Source organism: Crocodylus porosus, unplaced genomic scaffold (assembly GCF_001723895.1).
Source record: "Crocodylus porosus isolate Cpor-Errol unplaced genomic scaffold, CroPor_comp1, whole genome shotgun sequence".
Lineage (NCBI taxonomy): Eukaryota > Metazoa > Chordata > Crocodylia > Crocodylidae > Crocodylus > Crocodylus porosus.
Window position 1 is genome coordinate 9,257,454 of NW_017728918.1, and position 22,179 is coordinate 9,279,632.

Consider the following 22,179-nt stretch of genomic DNA (forward strand, 5'->3'; position numbering starts at 1 on the left):
ACAACCCTGCGAGGAGGGGGGGACGTATTTATCCCCGTTTCAGAAAGGGGCGACCATGACACGAAGCCAAAGTGACTTACTGAAGGTCACATAGGAAATCCATGGGCGAGCCGAGACTTGGACCTGGGGGACGGGTCTCCTGTGTTTTAGGTTCACGCTCGAATCATTGGACCTGTCACATTGACAAGTCGCCCTTAAGCCCTGTGATGTGAATAGAGGTGAGACTGTCTCCAGGCACGTCTCCGAGGCCTGGAGATCACTAGCACCAACTTAACCTTCTGGTGGCAGTCTGTGTCGTCTTTTGTGTCATGCTGGTGATGCCTGGCGACCTGATCCGAGACCTGCTGCTTTTTGCTTTGGATTTTCTTTGCTGTCAGGAAAGAAGTTGAAGTATGAATCTGTTGAGAGTCTGGACTTGCATTTGCTACAGGCATAATTGTTCCTGGAGTGTAAAACTTGCATTCCTTACGATGAATATCTTTAGGACTAAGGCCTTTAAATGTCGATATTGCAGGCTGGCTGGCTGAGTCTTTCTGTATCTCAACCAAAACCAAACTGCCTCCGTACGTGTAAAATTAATAAGGCCAATGTGCAGTTAATGACATTGGTAGAAATTGCTACTTTTTCATTTAAACTGCTGAAGGTTTGAATCTTTTTCTTTGATTAATTGGGAAGCAGTAACACAAACAAAGTGCTTGTCTGGCTTTTTCTCTCCAGAATTCGGTAATTGATGGTGGTCCCCTGCTGGGAGAGTTCATTTGAAGCCGGCCCATGGAAGATCAATGCTTGTGTTTGCTGAACTTCTAGGATTCCTTTGCTTTACTGTTTAATTTACTGAAGAATCCAGTTTTTCCCATGAGTCATCTTCCACCTCTGGGGAGGTAGAGGTAAGTTTTCAGGCCTGCTCCCTTCATACCATAAGCTGGGTCCCCATCAGAAACCTTTCTCGGAGGTATCTCTTCATATGGAACTGATTTCAGCCCTTCCAGTTATTTGCAGTCATTGCTTTTCTCTTCCTTCTGCATCTGCTGGGTTTGCTTTCCGTGCATCAGACTTGCGGCCCGTCTGTGTTGCACTGACAGCTGCAAACTCAGTCTCAAATCTCATAAAAATGAAATGACTTCTGAGATCAACCAGGTTGATTGGGTGGGCTTTGGAAATCAGAACTGCTGGTTGCCACAGTTGCTGCGTGAAGTACAGAGACTGCGGGTTCCAGCCTAGGACGTGGTATTGGCAAGTTAACATAAGGGTTGGCAAGCCGGTCAATTGACCCGTCAAATATTGTCAATTGATGGATCAAATGACTGCTGTTTTTTTGACCGGTCAAAGATTATAGCAATTTTACACACAAAAAATACATTTTTTTGTCGTTTTCTTGACAGAAATATGATTTGTCATTGCTTTGACACATTAATGGAAAATTTGTGCTTTTCCTATGTAGTATTTGAGCATTTCTTTTTTTTACAATTTATGACCAATATTTGACTGGTCAAGTGACTGAACTTTATTTGACCGGTCAGATCCCCAGCTCTAGGTAACAGTAGTCCAGTTGTCTGAGTGCAGCATTCCAGGATTAATGGGCGACTTGAGTCTAGTGCACACGCTTCCCAGGTCTCGAGCTTGTGAAGTCTTGAGTGGTTTATAGCACAGACTAATACAGCGACTGGAGGAAGAACGGTGCATTCAGCATCCTGGTGCATGTAATGGCTTGGACACTTTTGTAGCTTGCCATCAGCCAGCTGCATCTTAAATATGGAGGGGAAATTGCTGTAATAGGGTGGGGACTTCAGAGAGGCAGTAGAATACATTTAGAAATGAGCAGAGTGGTAAACCTAACAGCAGCTGTAAACACCGCAATGCAAAAGAGGAAAAAAATCACCCGGAGCTGTAATTACAGGTGAGCCAGTGTACTGCTTGCATTGCAACTCCTCGTATGACACAGTTGGCGTCTTGGTCTCCAAGAGTTTCTTCAGGTGCTTTTGAATAGAGGTTGTTGGCCAGGGCCAGCTGGAAGTAGCGCTGGAATGTAAACTGACAGTCCTGGGTTGTTGGATGCTGTCTTGACTGGCCCTTGCTTGTACATTTGTAGTTGAATAAACTCCAGGAGTTGATTAGCAGTGTGGTGCTGCTGTTTCTTTTCCTTGGGCTGCTTTCCCTGCTATGGAGGGATGTCTGTGGGTTAGTAGGTGGTTAATGAGGTCGGGCGTGTATTCTGGACAGCTCCTTTGACCTACTTTTTTGACGTAAACTCTCTGGGACTCAGTTTCTCTTTCTGTAATACGGGGGTGGGGGTAATAATATTTAGATGCCCCTAGGCAAGTCCATTGAGGGTCTTGCTCTTACAATAAAGAAAGTAAAATAAGAAATGCTTTCCATTTGATTCATCTGTCAAGTTTTAAATTCCCTTTGCAAAGAAGAAAGGTAGCTCTCTGGTTAGTCACTAAGTTCAAGGACATTCCTTTGAATGCCTTTTTAAATTAAAAAAGCAGCTCAGAATTCAGTGATAATAGCACTTAGTGCCGCCGTTATCACCCCGCAGCTCTGAGCAGTTTTCACCTCCCTGTTCTCTCATGCTAACAGATTTCTTCAGAAAATAAGCAACACAAGTAAGGGTTTTGCAGAGCAATAGATCGGGTTTTTTTCCCCTAACAACTTCACTCTTTTTTAAAAATGAAAAATATATGTTTGGGAGGAAAGCAAGCAAAAATGTATTTAAAAAACCTGTCCTAATATTATATGTACAAACTGCAAAGGATGAGATTCACCAAGAGACTTATGCCATGATGATGAGGTTTCCAGCACTTAACTTGAGGCTTCCGGCTCTGGGCGTGCAATTCGCAAATGGAAGTTCATTGCCTGTTTCCTGTGCTTTAATGGAAGGTCTCAAGCCCGAAGAATAGGGCTTGCGATAGCTAGCACAAGCAGAGGAGCGTTTCCAGCCATCAGTAGGAAATGGTAACAAGAGGGATCCCAGCTGTCTTTTGGACTTGGGCACTTTCCTGCAGCCCTAACTTAGGCATCTTATATCAGACTGGATTCACAGCCTGCCTTAGAGTTCACTGCCTCATTTGGCAAGATGCTGGAGATGCTGACTTCTGGCATAAGAAGTTCTCTGCGTGCAGAGGGGATTCAAAGCCATGTTTCTTGCCGCCCGGAGACTACTCTGACTGCCAGAATAGAGGCTAAGCTGGGAGCGGGGCACTATCTGCCGTCCTCCTGTTTTGAAGCTGGGGCCCTGGGCGGAAAGGGCAGAACAATCATAGGATGCTTAAGTACCTGGAGGGTTCCTGAGTACTTAGATGGAGCTTCTGTAACTCGTACCCCTGGGTCAAGCATCTAAGTCCCATTTTAGACATCTAAGCACCTTTATGGCCGCATCCAGACAAGCGCAGCCGTGTGGTATGTGGTGCCACAGACCCCTCTGCAGTACCACACTGCACCTGCAGGCATTCCCCACACTGCTGTCTTGCAGCACGGGGGTTTTTTGACCCAGGGAGATCCTGTGGTCAAAAAAACCCATGCCAAAAAAAGGTGGGGTGGCGCACGTGGCTGCAGTCCATGCCACCCCATACTGGAGCCTGGCTGGCTGGAGCCATGCCTTGGCTGCTGACCAGGCTTCCTGCAGACCTGGGAGGTCCCCAGGGCGTCAGGTAAGGCTACTGGGGCCGGCACAGTTGCTGGCCCCAGCCTCCCCTAGCTCACCTGGGGTAACTGGCCGCGCACCAGAGCACGTGTGGCACAGACGCTCCCCGGGAGCAAGCAGCAATGGCACGGTGTGCCACCACTACCGTCCCTGGAGAAACAAGTGTCTGTGCACATGCGGCTGCAGCCTGTGAGTCGTAGCAGGAGCGCCAGTCGGGGGGATGTTTGAAACAGAATCATGCTAACGAGCAAACATTTATGCAGGCCCTTGCTGATCTCAGGAACAAGAAAACACAAATCCAGTTCCCTACACGCCAGTGAAACCATTCCTGAAACCTGGGTAAAGTGTCTTTACAGGTTGTCCACAAGGTCAGAAGAATTCGTTTATTTTGGACCAGGGAAAACGTAGCCAGCAGGTCTGTGTTTTCTAGACTGCGGGAGCCATCGTGCCTTGCCCCACTGGACCCGTGGCAGTATCCGGTGGGCGAGTGGTGCCGTGGGTCAAGTACATCCGGTCAGTTTATAGAACAAAAACTAAACTCCCCCCGGATTTGCCCACGGCCAGCTGATCCCAGAGCACTGCTGTCAAACGTGAGATGGGAAGCTCCACTTCGTAAGCGAGCTGTCACATTGGTCACCAGCTCAGTTTCCCAGCAGAATTAAAATGCAGCCTCATTTAGACACCGCTACCAACATAAATGCAATAACACAGTCTCTGTGACAAAGGCATGTGTCACGTCAGCAAGGCCTTCAGCTGAGGAAGGGGTTACAACTTCCTGGCCACACACGTAGATGTAAAACGAAACGTGCCAGCGGTTTCATTTTTAGATTCAGGTTATTGTATTTGCAACTTTATTTTAGTGGAGCAGTGCAATACCCAGGTTACTCTTGAAGAACGTTGTTTTTTTCCAGTTGGTAAAGGAATGGAAATGACAAAAGTCAGGAGGTCCTCCAGGCAGGACTGGTAAGAATAAATGTATTAAAATGGATGGGCAAGTTAACACTGAGCAGTTTCTTTAAGCAATCTTTTGAAAAACCATTTTGAGGAAAAAGTAGTGCTGACATATAACTTGGCTGCTGAAGGACATGATGTTTTTTACCCTTGTTAGTTTACTCATCAGAATTTTCCCAAGGGCCTAAAAACATCCAACTTTTCTGCAGTTAAAAAAGTCTAGTTTGAAAACAAGTAATTGAAAACCATTTGTTTTAAAAGAAAAAAAACACTGTTCTATATCCACCAAGATTTGGAAGTCAGGCTTGAATTATTCAATGTGAATAGAGCTGAAAAACATCTCCGTTTCGTATTTTTATTAGAGGCTCACGAGAAATTTGCGTCGTGCTCTGAAAGTTGCATTATCAAAAGAGGGATTCCAGCTGATAATGTCGGGCGCCTGTACACATGCATCGAGGCTGCTCCAAAGTGCTGTAATTAATTAACTTGATTAATCGAGTCTGCTGGAACGTGGTCGTTACCGCGCTCCAGTGGAACTCCGGGGTCATGTGTGTCACGTTCCCACGCTGAAAAATGGCAGTGGGGGCGCTTGAAGTAAAGCTCGTTGAATGAGCTTAAGTTCAAGTGCCCCATCACCAGATTTCAGCAGGAGGACACTGGCACATGTGATGCTCCAGGCACTTCAATTAGAGCGCCTTTCGGAGCGGCTCTAATTAAACTGCCACCCGCCACCTCCTGGAGCACGTGTAGAAACACCCGTTACTTTCAAAATCAGTGGTGTCCTTGGGTGTCACTCCCAGTAGGAGCTATTGCTGTTTTCCCAGGTCTAGGGATTTGGCCCCCTCGCTCTTATTCTTCTTTCTGACGAAGTGCACCCTGTGCTGAAGGCCCGAAAAGCGTCTTCACACGACTGAGGTAGTGCACAAGTCATGCGTTTGGCTTCTGGATGAAAGTGCATTGTCAGAGAGACATGGGGATGCCTGATTTGTCTGCCGCATTGTTTGGATGTGGCTAATAAGCGTGGTGCAAAACTTAGCATCTTCTATCGGGAAAAGAAAAATGCCTCTAAACGACCAGAGTGAATTATTTTCAACAAGGAAAAAACACCCATGCCTGGAAATTGGGATGTCTTGATTCTGCAGATGTTCTTTATTGGAGCCTCTTGTGAAAAAGGATATCGCCATTGCTTGGTTTGTTTGTTTTTTTCAAGATAAAAATATAAGAACTATGGGTGCATTTTAAATCTATAAGAACTATGGGTGTATTTTTAAAATGGAATTTATGGCCACCCTTTTGATGAAATAAATCACAAGGAGTTCATCAGTGGTTGGGGCATGAAAATTGTTTTCTTTTTTTAAGTTAGCTTTCGGTAGGCAGGAGTTCGTATTAGGGAAACATTTCCGACAGTAAGATCTAATTGGAATTAGAATAGAATAATTTGTCAAGAGGTGTTGTTAAAGCAACACTATTAGAGGTGTTCATGCGTAAACTAGATAAAGGCACTTGCGTCTTTGATTTTGCAACAGTCCATAGCTCAGCAGTGAGACTAATCTGGCCACTTTTTTTGCCTACATGTTATTTCTGCCCATGTAGGACTTGGAGGTGACCATGCTGTATTTAAAGGTTAAAAAAGCTTCAAGGCTAGGTAGAGAGAAATCTTACGGGATTTCAGATATCAAGAGGGAAACTACTTGCTTCAGCAGAAATTCCAAGATTTGAATTATGAGTACCTAAAATCTACGGTCAAGGCAGATGTGTCTTGCATTTCAGAAAGCTGTCGAGCATCTGCAGCTTCCTTTTCTCTAGGGTTCAGGTGTTGTCTTTTGATGACAGGGTTGACTGTCGTTTTAGTAATAAGTTGAGCAGGAATTTGTATGGGATGGTTCGGATAGGGATGATCCTGCCTCCGTCAGGGGGCTGCGCTAGATGATCTTCAGAGGTCCCTCCCAGCTCCCTCCAGCTAGATCACCCTTTAGGTGACAAAAGACACCAACATCCCATTTTGTTTGGGTGTTTCAGCAGCTGTAGTTATCAAATGTTTTTGACTCTTAATTATATCTTTTTTTAAGGCAATGCAGCTTTTCAAACACTAGGTTGGATCCAAAACTGCTTGTGTCCAAAAAGCTCTAACAGAGCATAAAGCTTAAATCGGGAATGGTTGGCTGGGTCTGAGAAGTTTAATCTGTGGCTTTATTTCGCCCCCTCCTCTTTGCGTAGAGCTTGCTGTGCAGAATGGACTGGATGAAATGTGTGTTTACGTGTTGGTTTAGGCAAAGTCATAATCGGCGTCCTACAGGACAATGAATGATGCTTTGTCTGCTGGGTTTTCTGCTCCCCGCAAGGAATTTCTACTTCCTGGACTAACAAAGATGATGCATCAGGCCATTGAAAACCATATGCTTAAATCCATCCATCAAGTTTTCTGGATTTAATGATTTGGTGTACTTCACCGAATGTAGCATTTTCTGTGTGAGCTCTTTCTGTGGATACTAGTAAGTCATAAATTAGTTCATATAGGTGAAACAATGGGGAAGGAGAGGGAATATCTTTACTTCTGTCAGTTTGAATCAGCTGCTCCCTTGACTCCTTCCTGAGCACCTCATTAAGGTTTTGGGCCTCCAGCCATCACCTTTATTGGCGGGTGGGAATTCATTATTGTCTCCCTCCAGGCCGAGCCCATAGCCCGCCGTCTCCTGCAGTACGCTGTGATCACCCCGGCAGGTTTGACTTCTGCCCAGCACCTGTGGTTTTGGCTTTCATAGATTTCATAGACATGAGGGCTGGAAGGGACCTTGGGAGATCATCGAGTCCAGCCCCCTGCCCAAAGGGCAGGAAGTCAGCTGGGGTCATAGGATCCCAGCAAGATAAGCATCCAATTTACTCTTGAAGGTGTTCAATGTAGGTGCTTGAACCACCTCCGCTGGCAGACTGTTCCAGACCTCGGGGGCTCGGACAGTAAAGAAATTCTTCCTTATGTCCAGCCTGAAACGGTTTTGTAGTAGTTTATGACTGTTCGACCTCGTCATCCCTTGGGGCGCTCTGGTGAACAGACGTTCCCCCAGATCCTGGTGGTCACCCCTGATAAACTTATAGGTGGCCATCAGATCACCCCTGAGCCTACGCTTTTCCAGGCTAAAGAGTCCCATGGCTCTCAGCCTGTCATCGTAAGATCTGTTTTCCTGACCTCTGATCATGCGCGTGGCTTTGGGGGACACTGACAGGTTTCTCCAGGGACTAGCTAGCTATTCGTGAGTATTACTAATATGGTGCAAAAGCTTTTCAAAGGGAACCTTCTTGAAACAAGAAGCAGTTTGCAAACAAGCTTGTCTTACTGCGGGCTCACCCATTCCCACAAGTAGACCATGCGTACTTCTGCAGGGCCTACTTCCCTCGATCATAGTTTCATGCTGGACTTATTAGGCAGTGTGTTCCTTGGCCGTTGAGAACTACTGTCTTCTGCATTTTGAACCGCATCTGACAAGCCTGTGCTTTTTTGCCCCGAGTGGCTTTGAAGGCTGTTAGCTATATTAGCTCAGTGCTTTGGATTTTTATTAATTAGCCCTATGGTGATTTATTTATTTATTTATTTTATCTCCAGGAGATCATGGACCTGACTCCAAGTAAAAAGTGCTTATATGCATGGTTTGGAGGGAGTTTGTTCATGCTTTTTAGTTACCAGTGAAGAAAAAGGCTTAGTGCTCAGAGCATGGTTTTGATTTGTTCTTCAGTAATACAGAAACACAGGGGGAGGTGAGGAGTCTCCAAATTTTCCAAACATATACTTTGGGTTGAGAATGTGGTCTGCCACCAAAGGAGGTGCCATCTCTCTGTGACTGCTGCATCACAGTAAATTATTTGGGAATAGTGTTTTAGACCTGTCTTTGGGGCCTTTTGTCCTCAGGCTGTGGATCTGTTTGCTTCTGGAAGAACCTCACCTGCCTGCAGTTCTTGTCTGTATTTAATAGCCACTTCCCACTCACCTTCCCTGCAGAGCTGGGAATCATCGGGCATGTCTGGGCTGCTTTCCTGGCAAGCTGAGGGAGTGCTGTTGAGAAATGCGCTGCACCCACTTGCTCACGCCTGGCACAGACTGATGTTCAGACTTCGGGCAGCATGGCCAATTTACTACGGCAGCGAGTGCCAGCAATAAGCACAGGTGAAAAGGAGCCTGAAAGCTTTGCTGGGCACGTGCGGGAGCAGGGGCGTAGCGCAGGATGCTAGTCCTGGATCTGACCGTAGCAGTGTAGGCATGCCCATTGTGCTCTTGCATTCTCCGGGGTAGAAAAGGACTGCCAGCTGAAGCCTTTGGCTCTTGGCTGAGGACCAGGGAGGTGATTACTGTCCACTATTGACTCAGTTCCATGGCTTGGCCTTGAGCTGGGTGGCTGCCTCGGTCATCCCGTAGTAATGCTTACTACTTTCCAAAATCAGAAAATACAGGTAAGCGAGTTTCTTCTCCTTGCACTTAGTTGGGGCGCAGTGGACCTGGTGGCTTGGCATGCGAGTCTGCAGCTTGCTTAGTTTTAACTAGCATTTCTTCTGCTGGTTGTCCTGGTGGCAAGGGAAGACCTAAATTGACCACGCCTTTCTTGCCTTGTCTGAGAAGCTGGCATGTCAATCAACCTTTCAAAGTATGGGGATAAAGGATCCTTAAGATTGTCTTGTACCCTGCTGGCTCAAATCAGTGCCCTTTTGGGGTCAGAGTCTCTCTGTGTGGAGGGCTAGTAAAATATCTACGCACAGCTGAATGCCCTGTTCAAGTGGTGTAAGTTGTAGCCGTGTTGGTCTAAGGACATAGGCAGACGAGGTTTTTAACGTAAATTCGCTGTCTTTTATTAAATCAACTTGAGCAGTTGAAAAAATTCTTCTGAGGAAGCTTTTGGGTATAAATACCCTTCATCAGACTGAGGAAGCATCTGCAGTCGAAGACATGCACCAACATCTGGTGGAGCACACACCAACTGCAGATGCTTCCTCAGCCTGACAAAAGGTATTTATATCCGAAAGCTTGCTAAGAAGAATTTTTCAACTATTTCAGTTGGTTTAACAAAAGATGTCAGATTTACCCAAAGCCCCTTGTCTGCCTGTTCAAGTGGGGAATTAAGTGGCATGTAAGGCTTTGTACTTAACTCTCTATGTAGGGCTGAATTTGAGCTGGGTTTGCTGATAGCAGTGTTGACGGATGGTGAATCCGTAGTTTTCCTGTTGCCTCCTACATGTAGAGGTAACTTATTTAACATGACTTTATTCCATTTGTTTTAAACAATGAATTGTACTTCCAATGCGTTTCTGCACACTGTTTACATTTTTCCAGCATCGCCAGTCCCCAGGCGTGCTTTATCCTGGGCTGGGATGATGTAGTTGGGGCTGGTCCTGCTCGGAGCAGGGGGTTGGACTAGATGCGACCTCCTGAGGTCTTTTCCAGCTCTCATTTTCTTTGATTCTGTGATTCATTTCAGATGCATGAGTTTAAGGATCAGGAGAGCCTGTTTCGCTGTTGTCAGGAGGTGAGACCACGCTGGGGATAGTCAGCAAACTTCTAGTAATTTATTCATGAAGAACCTTAGACTTCCCTTGCAGACTTCCAAAGAGGTTCTCATGAGGTTCATGAAAGCCATAGCATGGCGGCAGCCTGCCTCACCCCTGGCTACTTTACTTGGTTGTGCTAGAGTTTCTTTAGAGAGAAGGAAGGGCATATGCTTATATAATAGTGCCACGACAAGCCACAGCTGCAGACGAGCTGCATGCAAATGTACATTCAAATACATTTGGAGAAGTTAAAACATGAATTTCGAAATCAAAAGAAAATTGCCCCTCTTGCCTGTTCTGCTTCATATCAAAACGTCACCTGGGAGAAACGTGCGTTCCTATTAGAAGAGCGAGCCGTTTGCTGAGAGGGACTGAGTTTACCTGTGGGGAAATAAAGTCTTTCTCTCCCACCCCCAGCCCAAGTGGCAGAGAGTGAAAAGCAGACTAATTAGTAAATTTTAATAACAAAGTAACAGCACATCAGATAGATGACAAATCTTTTATCATTACATGTAAAGCCACAGATTTATGCACCAGAGCAATTTCCACACACCTCTGAATGTAACAACTGAAGGGAAAATCATTTCTTTAGATGTCTGGATAAAATTCTGCAAACGGCAGGAATATATTAGAAAGGAGATTTTAAATGTTCCTGACACTCGAACAGTGAACACTTCTGGAAATAGCAAGTAAATAAAGTTGCACGCTTCATTTTGAATATTTTCTTGTTTTTTGATTAATGCACCCACAAAGATTTTGCAGAGGTGCAGGAAAAATGTAGACCTGGGTCTGTGAAAATGTAGCTGCACAGATTCAAGAGCAACAAATGCAATTAACAGGGTAAAATGTATTTGAGAAGATAACAAATGTCAAGATAAAATCCTCTAGCATTTTTAACTGTTAATTGCACAGGAGTATCAAATTAGGAATTCAAATTAGTGACATATACATAATGCCACCTAGAAACTGCTCCATGGAAAAAAGCCCCAAGAAGCAAGAGCATTATAGGCAAGGGAGTTGACTGTTGCAAAGGAGTCTTTTAATTAGCCGTGTACATTCCCCTTCACATTTATCAGACAGACATACTGATGCTGACAGTGGCTGAATGAGAACAAAAATATTTTTGAGCTGCAAAAATGCATAGAAAATAAGATCCAGGCCCATGAATCTCTGCCTTCATTGCTTCTCATCAGCTCTTACGTAGCAGGATAAAATATTGTTAGCAATCACATAAGTGGTCTGCAGCCTTGTTTAATGCAATTAATTCCTAGTAGAGGGAACCTTTCTCTGTTGCATCATAAATGATCAGACAACTGCTCTACATGTTTTTCACTGGTAGCCAATTTTAGACTGTTTGGCAATCTTGGAAGAAGCTGACACCTTCCTGATAAAACAGCGGTTGGAAGCCAGAACAATATCTTTGGGTGGGCAGCTGTGCCAGGCTCCTGCTCCAAGATGTCAGGACTCCCTGGGCCGCCGTTGTGGCTGAGCGTCACCTAGGCTCGTGGCCTTTGCCGGGCACCCGCAGCGCTTCTCCCTCCACCCTGACATCATTTACGCTCTTTGGGGACTCAACTTGTTTCCTCCCACTTGGCAAGGGTGGCTTATATTCCCGCAAGAGAATCCGAAACCCCTCTGAGTCCAAGTGACACATGAAAAACTTTAACAGCTTAATTACTGCTTAGTTAAGGTGCCACAAATGAGGATATATGATCCTTCTCGGACTCGATGATCTGCTGAGGTCCCTTCCGACCCTGAAAATACATGAAACCTATGAAATCCCAACTTCCTCTTGGAAAGAGATGCTGGTACATTTAATGCTATACCTCTTCTTTCACTTCAGTGGTACAAATCAGGAATAACTCCACTTTCCTCTTGGGTGCCATGCTTATGTTAAAACAAGTGCAAGTTGAAGCATTCTTCAGCCTTTCTCCTCTCGTATATATTTTCTTTTGCACTTGACTAGAGTTATTTCCCTCTGTTCATTTAATTAAAGGGTGGAATAAGGCATCAGAATAAAACGTGACTTGAATCTGCAGACTTTTGTGAATTTTTTTCCTGTTTTTTTTTCTTGCACTGGACAGCATTGTCTTTAATCCTCTGCACTGTTTTTATTTTATATTGTCTTTTCTCTTTAAAAACAAGCAGCTGCTGATCCAGGCTGGCAGGACCCTTAATAATTTTCTAGCATCTTCCTTTAAAAAAAGCAACTTACTCTGCAATAGATAAACTTCCCTGGCTGCTTCTCTGTTTGCATTGCTCTTATCTATTCGGGCGGCAGCACAGGAAACTAGGAGATTAGGAGGAACTTTTTGAGTCTGAGGGTGGTCAAGCAGTGAAACGGGCCACCGAGAGAAGCTGTGGACTCTCCATCCTTGGGTGTTTCCAAGAGCAGGTTGGACAAGGCACTTGTCTGGGGCGGTTGAGTCGGGGCTGATCCTGTCTTGGGCAGGAGACCCTTGTGAGATGCCCGTGCAGGTCCCTTCCAGCCCTACTTCCCTATGACCGTATCTTCAGATAGAAACTGCAACTGCTGACCGTCTCCTGGGCAACGTAAATGCACTGGAAGGTTTTCCAGTTTTGTGTAAAAAGCTCTGGAGTATTTATGGAAATAGTGATGTCATGCCTTGTAGCATCATGCAGCAGTAACTCTGCAGATGTCCTTATCCTTCCAAGAGCTGCTGCACAAGCCAGGATAGTTTTTACCTCCAATTCAAGCGACAGAAGGACACCACAGTCAAAAAGGTGGTGTCAAGTGAAAGCCTATATCCTAAAGGACAGTTGTGCTGTAGTTTTGTGCATAGGTAGCAACTCCACGAGTGAGTCCCTTCAGTGGGGTCTGAACCCTTGACCTTCAGCATGGCACCTCTGAATCCTGGCCTGGAGAAGTCGCTCCTGTAGCCATCAGGAACGGAGCAAGGCGCACCTTTTGTCTGTGAGTTAAAGGAGTATTAGGGCATGGCATAGAGGGCACAATAATCTCTCTACTCCCCCGATGCAGCAGTCAGCTGCAGGCTCGATGCCCTCTGCTTCCCTTGTGGGTTTGACTGCTCCAAACGGACCAAAAGCCTGGCCCGGCCCCCCACCAGCTTGCAGTTGGTTGTCCACCTTCCTTCCCCTGCAGCTTCGTGGCTAATAGACGGATCGTTAAAGCCAGGAGAGACCGTGCTGTTGATGTGTTCAGACTTCCTGCATGACAGGAATCCCAGAGATCCTCCTTTAGTATTTTCTGCACCAAATCCATACCTTCTGCTCGAGCTACAGTACAACTTTTACATAAGGTCAATATTTTACCATGCTCGCGGGCGATGCGAAGGCTGAGGATGCGGCAAACGATGATAAGCGCAGGCGATCCCAACTGTTGGGCAATCTGGGCCTGTTGAGACAGAGAGTTTTAATAGAGCCAAATGCAAAGCTGTCCATGTAGGAATGAGGAATGCAGGCCATGCTTATAGAGGGGGGGACTGCCTGGGCCGTGGCTCTGGAAAGCGTCTAGGCCTCACAGCAGACAAGCATCTGAGCCAAAGCTCCCAGAGCAATGCTGCGGCAAAAAGGGTGCAAGCTTTGGCTAGATAAATAGGAGAGGAGTGAGTGGGAGGAGGGGGCTGATTTTCAATCCCCGTATTTGTCGCCGGACAGACTGATGCTGGAATACAGGGTCTAATCCCAAAGTCCATGTTTGAAAATAATTGGTTGGGATGTGGGGAAAAAAGAAAAATGGTTCAAGGGCTCAAGTAAGAGTTTAAAAGGGCTGGATGGGTTTGGTCCATCTTATCAGGAAGATAGAGAAGTGATGCAATTACAGTGCTCAGTCAAAGACGAAAGTAAGTACTGGGCCTGTGGAGATGAGACGTTAACTGCGGAGCTGCTGAATTAGCTCCGCAGTAAACCTCGCAGTATCTACATTTACAGCCCTGTTAGGCTGCGGTTAACTAACTCTGTCACCAGTTAGTATTTGTTCATGCAAGTACTATCCTGCGGCTGAGTTTTTTCTTGTGCAGCCACCAGTGCCAGCGTGGGGGAGCAGACAAACTCAAATTTCAATGCTGGGTACCCAGTCCCATCACGAGATATTTTGGGGGAAGAGAGGTCTTAGGCAAACAAGTTGTTTGTGTTGAAGACAGAGTTGAGTACTGGGGATTTATAGGGGAAAACTACATAAACTTATTTATCTTGGTGCTATAGAGCTGTGTGATCCTTTGGGAAGGATGCCTTTTACTTGGGGTCTTGGTTGGAAAGCTTGCCATCTGCCAGGTCTGTAGGTGGGTTACTGCAGTTCATGACACGTGTGCCTGCCTTCTAGCCTGAATTTGTCTGGTTTTGGCTTTGAGCTCTGGGAATCGAAGCATGACTGCCTCTATCGGGATGGGGACGGGGGCTGTGAGAGCGGGGGTGTGCGTGTGTGGTTGAAGTTGCTCTGCTTCCTCTTCCCTTTTGTATCGTTTCCAGGGTGCGAGCTGTCGCCTACCTCCATTATATCTGATTGCTTCATTATGAAATGGCAGATGAAAATGCTTCATCGTGATTAGCGGTTGTTGAGTTTTTATTTCACAAAGGCGCATTCACTCAAGCTTTGGACACTTGTCATGCTGCCGGCAGCAGGCTGATGACCCCTATACCGAACCATTTCACCAATGTCTAGTGTTAGGGTACAGTGATAATTCTTAGGTTTGTCTGCAAATGCTACAGAAGGCTTTGCATTTGACAGAGTAATAATAGCTGAACGATCTGATTTCAGCAGTTGGGGAACTGATTGTGCATTTTAAATACGAGGGACAGAGAGCTCTCCAGATGTCAGCAAGGATTAGATCATTTCCAGATGAGAGAAGTGGCGAAGGGATTAAAAAGACCTCGGTGTAGTGCTTAACCATCTATCATCAACACCATGCACCACACATACAATAAACAATTCCAATGAACAACACTGAGATTTTAATTGAAGTGTTAAATACTTCCTAGTGTGCTGATGAGCTATCCAGTGGCAGCTACCAAAGTGTCCGGAGAAGTCGAAGGAGGGCATCCACCCGTCAACAACAGCTGGAGAGGAGATCTTACAGCAACTTGGTCTGGCCCATTTCAAGCTTTGCACTTGTTTGTAAGAAGGTTGCTTATGTTAGCAGTGTAAATAAAAGCCAGTATTAACTTATTCTTGTTTGAGAGAAGAATGTGCATGGTTTTAAAAAAAAGAAGAAGAGTGGGGAGAGAAAGGAGGACAAACCATCAGCATTATATAATTTGATGGTATTTCTAAGAACAAATCAGTGAAGAAATTGATGCTTTGATGGTGAGACTAATTTTCATCTGCCATTTCACAATCAAGCAATCAGATACTGGGCTGCGTTGGGAGGAGCGGTGCCAGCAGATCGAGGGCAGTGATCCTTCCCCTCTGTTCAGCACTGGGGAGGCCACATCTGGCATCCGGTGTCCAGCTGTGGGCCCCCTGCTACAGACAGGATGTGGACACGCTGGAGAGAGTCCAGCGGAGGGCAATGAAAATGGTTGTGGGCTGGGGGACAGGACTGGCGAGGAGAGACTGAGGGAAATGGGCTGATTTAGTCTGGAGAAGAGAAGACCGAGGGGGATTGAATAGCAGCCTCCACCTCCCTGCAGGGGGGCTGCAAAGAGGATGGAGCTGGACTGTTCTCAGTGGGGGCAGACGACAGGACAAGGAGCAATGGGCTCAAGCTGCAGCAAGGAAAGCTGAGGTTGGATATTAGGAAAAGCTCTCTCACCAGGAGGGTGGTGAAGCACTGGGACAGGTTCCCCAGAGAGGTGGTGCACTCTCCATCCTTGGAGGTTTTGAAGCCCCAGGTAGACAAAGCCCTGGCTGGGATGATGTAGTTGGGGCTGGTCCTGCTTGGAGCAGGGGGATGGACTAGACGTGCCCTCCTGAGATCCCGTCAACACTCATTTTCTGTGATTCTGATCTATGTAGGTTGTTAGGGAAGGGTCTCTTTTAATGCATTTATGAGTTTGTGGGGTACTACCTGCCACAAAGTATTTTTTGGTATGTGTTAATTAAAATGTTTAGTAGGATTGTAGTCTAGTTTACTGGGGCCCTCGTCTTGCTTGCTGACTCTGGCTGCAACAGTTTTCTGAGACTGAAAAGCCCACCAGTAACGTAGTAATTCAGAACCAAATTCTGCACTTATTTCCAAAGACCTTTGCGGTTTCAGTCCAAAATTGCTTAGGTGATGGCTTGGGGACATAGGCTTTGTTTCTGTAGGAAACAGAAGCCCCTAAGAAAAAGACCTCTGGATATACAACTTTCTGGGATTTGACAGTAGCTAATCCAGGTGGCACAGGCGACTTGCTCCTGAAGGAGGAAGTATCTGATATTAATCTTTCACTTAGCGTTATGGTAGCTAATTGTAACGCTGTGTAACATGGTGCCAGTCTCTTCGTTATCACCTTCTTTTCACAGTGTTTAAGTGGAGGGAAAGTCATCAAACAGCAGCAAAGCTGTTACTTATATAATAACGTGATAGTGCACAGTCGAAAATAGGCAAGGGGTCCTGCGCAGTCTGAACGTGACATGAAGCTCTCAAAGCCATTTTGTTTGGGCCGTGTAGGATTTCTGGAGCGCACAGCTGTATGAATTCAATGCACATGTTTGGCTCTTCTGCAGTTTAACCCTGTGAGCTGTTGACTTTGCCTAGTTACCAATTGAACAGATACCAGCTAATCTTGTATTTCTTCATTTACCCTATTTGTTCATTTTGTTATGGGCAGATTCACCAACTTCTTAAAGTAACATTTTTTTGTCACCCGAATTTTTACAGTTTCAGGAAGAACCGATCTGATGCCCATATACGTTTGGCAGCTGGCCTGCAGAAGTCTGCAACTTTTGCTCAATAACCAGCTAGCAGGGCAGCAATTTAGGTTTGTTCCAGCCTCAGTATTTGAAGAAAGTCCTCAATCCTTTCCATTTTGTGGTGGGAGATTATCTTTTTCAGCAAATTCCAAGAAATTTGGTCAGGTTGTTGAGTAAATAGATGTTTTCCTCCTTCCCTGGGGAATTCTGACTTAAATGGGTCATTTCTAATATGAGTAGTGCCTGTGTTTTCAGGACCCGGTCAATTGGTAATGATGCCCATCTTTAAGAAGGGTTAAAAGGAGGATTTGGGGAATTACAGACCAGTCAGTCTGACCTTGATATCTCGAAAGATCATGGAGCAGGTCCTCAAGGAGCCCCTTCTCCACTTAGAGGAAAATAAGGTGATCAGGAATAGCCAGCGTGGATTCAGTATGAGCCAGTCGTGTCTGACCAAAGGTGCCAGGCTCTGTAGATGGGGAGAGGAGCACTGTATGGGATGCACCTTGACTTTAGCAAGGTTTTTTACACGGTCTCCAACAACATTTTCATAACAAACTAAGGAAATACAGCAAAGATGAAAGTACTGTAAGGTGCAGATGTACTCACTGGGCACGAAGGTCCAACCAGTTAGTCTTCAGTGGCTCAATGTCTAACCTGGGAGGGGTAGATACCGGGTGGAGTTTCCCAGGGGTCTGTCCTGTGTCTGGTATTATGGAATATCCTTGTTAGTGATTTATATGTTGGAATCGAGTACATGCTTAATGAATTTGCTAATGACATCAAGGTGGGTGCAGTTACTCCAGAAGTCATGGCTGGGATTCAGGAGGACTGAGGTAGACTGGAGAAATGATCGACAGTCAATCGAATGCAATTCAACAAGGAGAGGTGCAGCCCTGCACTTGAAACAGAATAACTGCATGAACAAATGCAGCCTGGGAAATGACTGGCCAAGCTGCAGTACTGCCCAGAGGGATTGAGGTTTATAGAAGAGCATAATCTGAATATGAGCCAATATCAGCGTGCTCATGTTCAAGGGGGAAAAAAAAGCCAACAGCATCCTGGATTGCATTAGCAAGAGAGCCACTTGCAGATCAAGGGAAGTGATTCTTCCTCTCTCGAGCACTGGGGAGACCTTACCTGGAGCACTTTGTCCAGCTTTGAACCTCACGCTTCAAGAAAAGTGTGGACTGACTGGAAAGAGTCCAGCAGAGCACAGCAAAAATCATTAGAGGCCTGTGAGGTAGGACTGATGAGGATGGACGGAAAGAGCTAGGCTCATTTAGCCTGGAGAAAAGAAGACTGAGTGAGGATTTGATAACAGTGTTCAAAGACTGAAGCGCGATTGCAGAGAGGATGCAGATGGATGGTTCTCTGTGGCCATGGGGGACAGCACCAGGAGCAGTGGCCTTCAGCTGCAGCAGAGGAAACTTCTGTTGGGGATTTGTGACCATGCCGGCGGCCTGGCTTTGGAAGAAGCTGTCTGGAGAAGTGGAGCCTCCATCCCTGCAACGTTTCAACAGCAGGTTGAACAGACGCTTGGCTGCGGTGGTGTAGTCAGGGAGGATCCTGTCTTGAGCAGAGGTTTGGATTTGATATCCTTATAAGCTCTCTTTTGATGCTGTTTTCCTATTATCCTATAATTTTAGGGACATTGTGGTTTTTTCCACCACCTAGCGATTGCAAATAGATAATTGGGGTAGACTTTTGGGGGCAATTCCACCTGGATTGCCTCTGGATGACCTGATGGCTAGCCACCTGATGGGTTTTTTTGGTGGAATCCTTCCTCTTTCCAAGATGTCATTGCTTTTGGACAAGTCTGCTGCAGATGAAGCAGTCTGCCCATTTTGTGCCCATGCTCTAATGCTCGTCTACCCCTGTACCACAGACGCCGTTAACTTCGGGCAGCGTTACGTACCATTAGTGGAGGATTTAACATAGTTCCTCTTCTATACGTGATGCGTCTCGAGTCGCTTGAGCATTCTCCTTCCATCCCAGTCTCTGTCCATCTTTCCATTTTGCGAAGATTGATGATTTCCCCCCCACCCTGTGCGCTTAATGGAGCAGAAGCCAGTGTTGCCGTTCTCTGTGAAGTGCCATGTTTGTGTGTTAGCAGTGCCGATGCTGTCAGCGGGAGTGTTTTGTAGCGATGAGCGCAAGAGTCTGTGCGCGCTAACAGCTGCTTCGAGGCCACGAAGCAGAGATGCTTTTTTTGGCACGGCGTGCAAAAAAGCCAACGATGATTGTCATCAGTGTTTGTGCAGAAGCCTTGTCTGGTGACTGCGTGTGGGTTGTTTCAAGGGGCGTGTTTGTCCCTGTGCACTGAGCCAGCACGGGGCTTAGGCAGCCTGGTAGGTCCACGCTGGCACCCCTGGCCATGCGTGGCGTGTGCCACGGGGTGGGATTCCCCCTTGATTAAGGAATGCCCCCCTCCACTTTGTAAATGAGCAAAACCAAGGACCTCCACAGTTGACAGCAAAATGTACCTCGTGGCCTCCATGCCAACACAGCAGGTAATCTCGCATCTTTTCCACTATTAATATCTGATTCGGTAACGCCGCTTTGGACCGATTTCTGTAGCACTTCCCTTCCCCGGTTCTCAAAGGACTGCAGAGTTTAATTAGTTCAGCTTAACAACTCCTCCATGAGGGACTGAACTCTCCTGACCTGCCCCTCCTATGCTGTAGAAGTGCGTCCCTCCCTCCTGGGATGAAACAGGCTCTTCTTTTGGTCCCAGTCACCGTGGCCTCAGTGCTCCCCACCATGCATCAAGATATAATTGATCACCAGGGTAATTATCCTCTTAATACAGGCCCTGTGTTCAGGGTGAAAATCTTCCAGCTCTACTAACTAGGGCTGCATACTTTTTTTCCAGTACTTGGGTGAGGCCGTGGCTTGCATCCCTGTCTGGTCCCATCCCTCTCCCCCTTCGTCAATCCCGTAACCTGTACATGGTGATGCTGTTGAACAGCTTCATTTTTTTACCCCCTCTTCTGTCCAGAGCTTTCTGGGGGAGGAGGAAGGAGGCTATCTGAATTCCCTGTATTGTATGCCTTACTATTCTTTTGATGTCTAGTACAGTTTTGCAAACGCAAAACAAGTCCCCGTTGGCAGAGGTTAGGAAGATAAGAACAGCCATGGACTAGGTCAGACCATAGGTCCATTTTGCCCAGTCTCTGGTGCCACACAGCAGCAGGGAACGGATGCCAAAGGGAGAGTGATTTGGGTCTGAGCGGGGTTTCCCCCGTTCCTCTCTCCCTTGCAGCCTCCAGCATTGAAGGTCCAGCAGGTTTGATGCAGAGGCCGTGCCCCTCACTCCCTGCTCAGTACCGATGGATGCCCCTTTCCTCCAACCACGTGTCCAATCCCTTTTTCGAGCCTGGCTAAACTGTCAGCTTCCACCACATCTGGTCAGGTTAGGTGTCTCTTCGGTCACAAGTTCGGGCTCAGAGATGCTAGAGAGGAGAAACCGTTATCTGGCTAGTTAAAATTGTTCATGAGACGAGTGTGGTGGTCACAGAGCTGACTGCACACCGAGTGCCCCGCGGCCCTGATCCATTGCCGCCTGGCACCGCCGTCATCCTCGCTGGGCCGGCGGTCCATCTCCATTTCACCCAGGTGGAGAAAGCGGCGTAGGGATCGACATCGGGGACCTTCGCACGGACGGTTTTCCATCGCGACATCGACTTGCCGATGTGCATCTTCCCTTTCTTTTCCTCGTTGCTGCTGTTGAACTCCGGGGAAGCATATCGGAAAGATGGTAGAAAAATGAAGCCGTATCTCATTTTGTCTGCGAGAGAATCACTTCATTTCTTTGCAGCCTTTCCCAGCGGATTCTCCGTGCCTGTAAGTTTGTAAGCCGTCTAGCGCAGCAGCCTTTGTTGCTGAGTTCAGGCTACAGCTCATGAGCTCTCTGCAGTGTGTTTCAAGGAGAAAGCCTAAAGCAAAATGTAAGTAGAATTATATAATGAAGCAGCACATCTATCTTGCTACGGTAAAGCAAAAAATAGTAAGTGGTGTATTGGCTAAGTATATTGCTAGAGGGGGACCTCTAGCACCCGTATTGTGCTGCTCTTTCACTGCCTTGGAGGTGAACCAGATACAAAATGGTACCAGTTGCTCCTTGAGCAAAATAAACCGCTCTTTCTAAAGATGCTTAGTGCTGGGGAAGAGATTGGCCCATACAAAAGGGCCTGCTATTTTTTTTTCCCCTTAAACTTGTTTTTCACTCTAGAAGGCCTGTGGGCTAAAACCCCCTCCCTCAAGTGCAGTGCTTGGAAAGCATTTCTAGCTGAAAATGTTTTGCATTTGTGGATTTGGAGAGAGAGGAGAGAAGTCAAGACCACAGACTCTTTACTGGCAGCTCTCTTTTATGGACGGAGTAAAACAGATGGGCAGTTTGGCTTTCTCTTTCTCTGTACTCAAGCCATGGGTTGGACTGAGGGAGGAACAAGGTGGCTCTGAGCATAAAATACGTTCCACCAACATGAGCCACGGAAATGACTCCCCCCTCAGCAGTTTGTGCCACTTTGCCACCTTCCCTCTCCTTCCTTAGTGAGAAATGAGTTGTTCCCCCACTACATCCCTGGGTTATCGTTGCAGGCCATCTGGGCAAACGCTGCTTTTCAGAGCTGTTGTACCAGGTCGAGTGCAGACCTACGTCGGTATTTCTGCAGTGGTTGCATCCTGTTTGCAAGCACAAGGCCCTCCTTGCAACTAGAGGAGGAGTTGGAGCAGAACAACCCTTATCAATCTCGAGAGCAAGATAGCAGCTTCCGCGCCGCGCCAGGCCCCCCGCATACCGACTCCTTCCAGTCGCTGCCTTGTTCTGAGTCTCTAGGAAGGTGCAGCCTTCTTTGGGCAGGCCTACACAGGAGCTTTCACCTTCTTTCATCCCTGACTAGAGGCAGCACGGTGCAACGGTTGACCTGCGATGTGTCTCCGTACTGTAGCTGTTTCCTGCTACGGATGCACATGCAATCGTCATTGGCGGCAATCCCCACAGTCGAGGATGCTCACTCCTGCCGGTCAAGTAAAGGGTTGTAAATGAGTCTGATGGCTAAGAAGGCTGGGCCTATTGCTGCAGACTTCTGCAAATGCCACAGGTTTTTTCCTTTCCTTGCGTTTCTCTCGTTTTTCTGCCTCCAGGGCAAGCCAGTTTTCCTCAAAGTAAGATGTACCTTCTCTCACAAGGCATTGCATGTACCCCTGTCCTGGGCTAGTGTTTCCCCATTTCTGGTGT

The 22,179-nt window shown here is 46.6% G+C and overlaps 1 protein-coding gene across 10 annotated transcripts in view; it reads left to right on the forward strand.

The window, feature by feature from the left end:
* The first annotated feature begins 715 nt into the window (after nt 1–715).
* NCOA1 (nuclear receptor coactivator 1) overlaps nt 716–22,179 on the forward strand; it is a 200,161-nt gene continuing 178,697 nt past the window's right edge. For 9 of the 10 annotated variants that reach the window (XR_002101533.1, XM_019537220.1, XM_019537226.1 and 6 more), the window contains exon 1: nt 716–887. The gene's annotated coding sequence lies outside the window, so the exon portion shown is untranslated. Of the gene's footprint in view, nt 888–17,679; nt 17,691–22,179 lie in introns of those variants that run through there. The other variant, XM_019537222.1, reaches the window with a different exon arrangement.